The sequence below is a fragment of the Ursus americanus genome, chromosome 5 (assembly GCF_024610735.1).
Source record: "Ursus americanus isolate L20-20 chromosome 5, mUrsAme1.1.p, whole genome shotgun sequence".
NCBI lineage: Eukaryota > Metazoa > Chordata > Mammalia > Carnivora > Ursidae > Ursus > Ursus americanus.
Window position 1 is genome coordinate 57,159,908 of NC_142131.1, and position 6,000 is coordinate 57,165,907.

The 6,000-nt window shown below is 49.8% G+C and overlaps 1 protein-coding gene across 1 annotated transcript in view; it reads right to left on the minus strand.

The window, feature by feature from the left end:
* Positions 1-5,720, minus strand: part of SLC25A48 (solute carrier family 25 member 48) — a 211,959-nt gene extending 206,239 nt beyond the window's left edge. Inside the window, exon 1 of the mRNA XM_087862251.1 lies at positions 5,564-5,720. The gene's annotated coding sequence lies outside the window, so the exon portion shown is untranslated. The remainder of the gene's footprint in view (positions 1-5,563) is intronic.
* Between the last annotated feature and the right edge of the window lie 280 nt (positions 5,721-6,000).

The following is a 6,000-nucleotide window of genomic DNA, read 5'->3' on the forward strand; positions in this document are numbered from 1 at the left end:
CTTGTGATGAGACAGGCCAGCAAAGACACGGAGCACCACAGCTGGAAAAGTCAGGAAGGCTTAGGGAATTCAGAGGGGCATCAGGAACACCAGCCACGCCCCAGTTGAACGTCCGGGAAACCAGCCACAGCTCCAAACTCTACCCCCCATTTCATGCATGTCTCTTCTCCTCCCTTGTCTTTGCTGGCTGTCTGGCCTACCAACGAGCCATGGCTGGGGCCAGCCTCCCCAACCTCATGGGCAAGGAAGCCAACCACAGCTTTCCTGAGCAACCTCCTATACAAGGAAGACATCATCCTGCTTTTAGGAACCTTAGGGTATTTTCCTTCCCTCCTCTTTTTGAAAAGTTGGATAGATATTCTCAGAGGTCATCAAGAAAGCAGTAAAACCCAAATTTCCTTACTTTAAAGTAACCGCTCCCAGCTTCTTCTTCACCGGACCGCTCTGATATGTGCCACCAGAGGGCAGCAAGGAGCTGGTGCCCTGCAGCCCAGGGTTCTCAGTTCCCCAAACAGAGTGAGAACAGTGACAGCGGTAAACCGGTCCAGTCAGTATAGCCTGCAAGCCAGACCCTGTCCTGAGGACCTTACCACCTCATCCCACTGAATCCTGCCAACACCACAGCAGGGGGTTCTATCATTAGCTCCCCTTTATAGATAAGAAAGGCCCAGTGAGGTGAATCCTCTGCCCTCATTCACGAAGTTACCAGACAGTAGACAGGATTCCAAGGAGCTGTGTGTGACAGGGCTTTTGCTCCCTGAAGTACACACTGTCCCACAGTTCCTGTCGACCCCAGGCCCGCAGGAGACTGCTGTGCCCTGACCAGGAGCTTACCTCCTGTTCACTGAAGAGAGATTAATCATCCAGTCAACACGGGCCACACAGAGAGCCACCCTTAGCCAGGGTTTTCTTGAGTGTGCCTCATTCGTCTTTTGGAGGCAGAAGACTGTACCCCCCACGTGCTCCTCCCTTCTCCAGCACGGACCCCACAAAGCGAGCCCGACCACCGTGCCTTTGCTGCTCGGGCCCGTGGTTGGTAGATGCAAATTCTGCTTGAGACTTTTCCCGTAACACCGAATCACTTCAACAAGCAAGATGACTGTGCCAGCATCCAATTCGACTCAACATTTTAGCTAGAAACAAGGTGAAACCATTTTTGGTTTCAAAAAATTAATTCAAAGCTGGATTTGAAAAGAATCAGTCCCGCTTCATAATGAGAGCTGACATTGTGGGATGAGTAGTAGGCATGTCTAATTGGATGCAAATGAGACTCTCATCTCATAGTCAAAGTTATTCCCCAGAGCAAAAGGGAAGGTGAAGCAACAGGCTCTTTCTTTCAACCCATTGTTTCGTTAAAGGCAGCCCTCGGAGGAGAATCATTTCTAAATTACAAAGGCTTTTGTCCCTTCGAAATAATGGTCTGCAAAGACAGATTGGAGTTAAGTACATGCATTAGTACAGTCAAAAAAATATTATAAACCGAGAAAACGATGAGAGAAAGAATAACCTTCAGTTCCTTGATTGCTGCTAAGATACCAACCCTTCTGATTCCCTGCACTTTGAGGGGCGAAAAAGGTTTAATAAAAGCTGTAACCACCACCACAAACAGTATTTACTGAGTGCTTTCTCAACAAAGTCTTTTTGTAGTCCCATTTTACAGATGGGACAGCTTAAGGCTTAGAAAAGCTGAGTAACTTTTCCATGGTTACACAGTGGCCAAGTGGTCTTGGACAGTGTTAAATCTTTGTTTGGACACTTTCAAGTAGGGTGACCATATGTCCTGGTTTGCCTGAGACAAACCTGGTCTATCATTGTTGTCCCAGTGTTTCCTTTTGCTCTTAAAAGATCCTAGTGTGATTGATAAATTGTGATTGCTCCACTTACGGGGCCTGGCAGGAGAGTCCACAGATAGATGGGATTGTGTGGTATCTGAGAAATGTCAGCCCCTTCCCCTCCCCCCCCCCCCCCCCCCCCGCCCAAACAACATACTCCTAAGCAAGCGTGGGCCCTTTGGAAGCAATGGTGCCTCTTTAACCCTGAAGAGCACCCTACAGAATCTTCCTGGGCTATCTCCTGGTTTCTCCTGTTCTACCCTGGCTTGCCTCCTCTGCTAAATAAAAGTTGGAGCTCGCGCCCATGGACTGTTCTCCGGGGAGCAGGCACATGGTACTCCGGAGACCCATCTGTTCAATAAAGACTCAAATCAAAAATCCCTAACCCCCTCTCTGTGTTCACATGAGATTCGCCAGACAATTGGGAGTATCAGATTCTGGTTTCAGGAGAACAAAATCAGCCACACAGCTGTACTTCCCAGAGGACTGAGGAAAATCGTTCCCGACGATGCGGTTGGCATGCACTGTGAGCGGGGGATTAGCTACTTCAGAGGAGTGGTAATGGGATATGGGCCTCCGACATCCTATTCCGATGCAGGGATCCTGGGGAGGGCTGAAGCATATCAGGAAGATTGGGCAAACCCTGCAGACCCGAAAGTATGCTCCCTCTCCCCACATCGCCCCTCTGACTGCCCAGTGCCAGCTTTGGTCAAGTCTGGAGCGCTTTCCTACCACGAGGCTGCTGACTTGCTTCCTCCTCTGAGCCTGGAAGGAGCTGCAGTGAGAGACAGCGCACAGCCCCAAGACTCAGGGTATGCTGGAGCCTCAGTACGCTGAGCCACCTGGAGCATGGCAGCTCGGGGCGGGGGGGGGGGGGGGGCACGTGAGTCCTTCAGGCTCACTGACTCAGCTGTCCTCCCCACGTCTAGCCCTTGGGCTGGCATCCTGCTCCTGAGACTTCAGGGTATGTCCAGCTGCTGCCCTGCCTGACCTGCTCTGCCCCAGATCCTTAAGGGGTTCTCTGTAACTCTCCCCTCCCCCATCTATTCAAACAGCCCCTCATGGGATAGATCACAGAAGGCGCCCAGGCCCCAGCTCCATGTTCCAGCTCTAAGTGCCTGCAGAGCTGAGTATGCAGGCTGCGAGCCAGATGGGCCCATTCAAATCCTGGCTCCTCTCCTTAAAAGCTGAGTGGCCATGGGCAAGTGACTTAATTTCTCCCAAGCCCAACTTTATAGTTGAGCACTAAATGTCTCAACACAGAAAGTAAAAATTCAATACACAGTTACTCATTATTATTACCATCCTACCTTTAAAATTTCCAACATAACATGATATTTACCAGGCATAAAAAGGCCAGATGTGGGGGCACATATCTACTAATAAAAGAAGTTAGAACCTCGTGTGAACTTCCATACCTTGGTTCATCACTTACGAAATAGGAATAATAATAATGCTTAATCTCAAAGAATTTTTTGAAAAACACTAAAAGAGACAATTCAAGTAGAATATGTAAAACTTTGTGTGGCATGTAATAAGCACACAGTAAACTGGCAGCTAATAATAACAACAATAAATTCACGTTAGTCACAAGAATGTATTTAACAATTCAGCAAAGACTCTTACATCTGGGGGAAAAATACACCTTAAAATCTATTCTCACCTTGCACCCAGCAGCTAAATTTCTTTAAAGTTATGGATTTTTAAACTGCTTTTGGATGCTGGGCATCCCTGCCCCGAAAAGCTGACAAATGCAATGCTTCCTTCTCCCTGAAAAAAAGATCCACCAACTATTTTACAAACAACTTCAGGAGATTCTGGGATTCCCCCGAAGTCATCCTTATGATTCGTTAGATTCTATGCGAGTAATTCCTGCCTTAGACCATTCCAGATGGGGCATCCGGAGGCTGCTTGAACGCTTCTACTACCAGGAGCCCCACAACTCACAAAGCAGCTCACGCTGTGGTTGGAAAAGTACTAAAACGTTGTACAATTCTTCCCTGAACCAGGATACCACAAGATGCTTTCTGAGGCCTATCTTTGGAGCAACACAGAGATAGCATGTTACCTTTATCAGGTGCCAACCCTTGGCATTTGTGGAAGGCAGGACCCGGGCCATCACATGTCCAATCCTCTCCAGGCTAACCCTGCGCATCCTCTCAGCCATTCCAGGGGACCGCTTCCAGGCCCTTTGCCATCCAGGTCGCCCTGCCCAAACCACCTCCTTCATGGCTGTGGCTCCTTTCCTCTATCGTGGACATTGTGCTTTTATGAACGCCTCCTAAATCCCAGCTACCATTCTTAGCCACCTCATCACATCCATTAGGGCAGGCATCTATCCACCTGCTCCCCAAGGCCTCATCCTCCAAGAGCAGAGTTTTGTGCCACACACACTCCCACTCCAACCTTGTGTGGGGCCAACTGATCTTCTGAACCTAAGCCTACCACTGTACGTTTGTCCCAATTAAATTTAGCCTCGCGGATTTCTGCCCTAAACCTTTCTAGAGTGTTTTCAATTCACATTCTATCACCCAGTGTATTAATTCTCTCAGTTTTGAGATGTTTGCAAATCCCATCCAAGGTAAGGCAATCAGTAAGACTTACACATCTCCCTGTGTGAAGCTCGGGGCAAAGTGCCTTGCACATGTTCTCCTTAAATTATCACATCAATTCTGTGAACTAGGCATTGATCTATACTATCATCCCTGTTTTATAAAACACAACTCAGTCTGTTGGAGAGCCAATCGCTTGTGTAAGGCCTCCCAGGTACTGAAGAACCAAGCCAGGATTTTGACCCAGGCCTGTCCGAGCCACACTATTTTCCACACCGAATGGCACTTTTCCTAGATACGTCCGTCTCTCCAATGAGGCTGTGGGATCTCTGACAATAGTGAATAGGTTTCGTCTCCCAATTCCCAGCCCCTGGCCAACATCTACTGCAGAATAGTTGTTTTATGACTAAAAGGAAAGCAAGGAAAGGGGTCACAGGGCTGAGCCCTAAAGTTCAGGTTCTTCTTTTAGAGCATTTACTCCACGCTGTGGAACATTAGCATACGTTGTCATCCACACATGACCAGAAGGTTCCATGTCCCCAGCCGCCAGCATCGCGCTGGACTGTGACATCCATTCCCTCACATCATTGGAAAGCTGACCCCGAAGAGTGGCCTCGCATCCCTCCCACACCCCCGTGCACCCGAGCCCAGCCAGGGCTCTCCCAGCGTGCCCCCACTCCTCCCGCCCCACAGCCGGCCTCCTCAGCACACGGGGCTCTGTAGAGGTGGCAGGGAGAAGGTGCAGGAAGCCACTGCCTTGAGATTTCTCAAATGTTCCTGACGAACTCAAACACTCCTTTTCATGAGACGGACTCTGGAACGAACTCACAAACTTTCAGACCCAGGAATCAGGCCGAGGGAAAGAGGCTTAAGACAACGCCCGAACACCACCGCACTGGTGTCAAACCACGGTCCGTGTGCTGAACCGGTTCCGTCCACACAGCACCACGTTTCCATGCGCACCCCTTTCATGGCATACAACCCCTACCATGGCCTGTTCCTTCTACTACGGGCTGCAAGGTCTTAATTCTTCTGAAAACCATCAAGCAGGAGTCCCACTGAAGACATCTTTGCGGATTAACAGACGGAAAGACCCACGGAAGACCCAGCGCTCACGTGAAGGAGAAAGAGCGGGAGCGCCATCTTGTGGTGACTTCACAACTTGCAAGCCTAACTTACCCCTTCCGCGGTAACACCGTCCCAGCCTCTCCCTCTTGTCTTTGGAAGCCCCTTCCCCAGCCTGTGAAGCCTGAGGGGGTCTGTGAACCACGATGTCCATGCCCACCTGACCCCAGCGGTAGAGACGGCCCCTGACCCAGGTGGCCAGAGCCCAGCCTCGTCCTCCCGGCCCTGATTGGCTGAGACGTGGACACGTGACCCAAGAAAGCCAATCAGGGACTTCACAAGATTTACTAGGAGAAGCTGGAGCTCTTTACTCTGATCACAAGCTTATAAGGATATGGACTCAGGGCACCGCGGGTCGTGTTTGTGATTGTTTAAAGAAAACCTGCCCGAGTACAAAGCCAACACAAACGGAATCAGAGCAGAGAAATGGAGTGCCGGGACTACAGCCACATGCGTTAGCCCCTGGATCAAACTCTGCCTGAATTTGTACC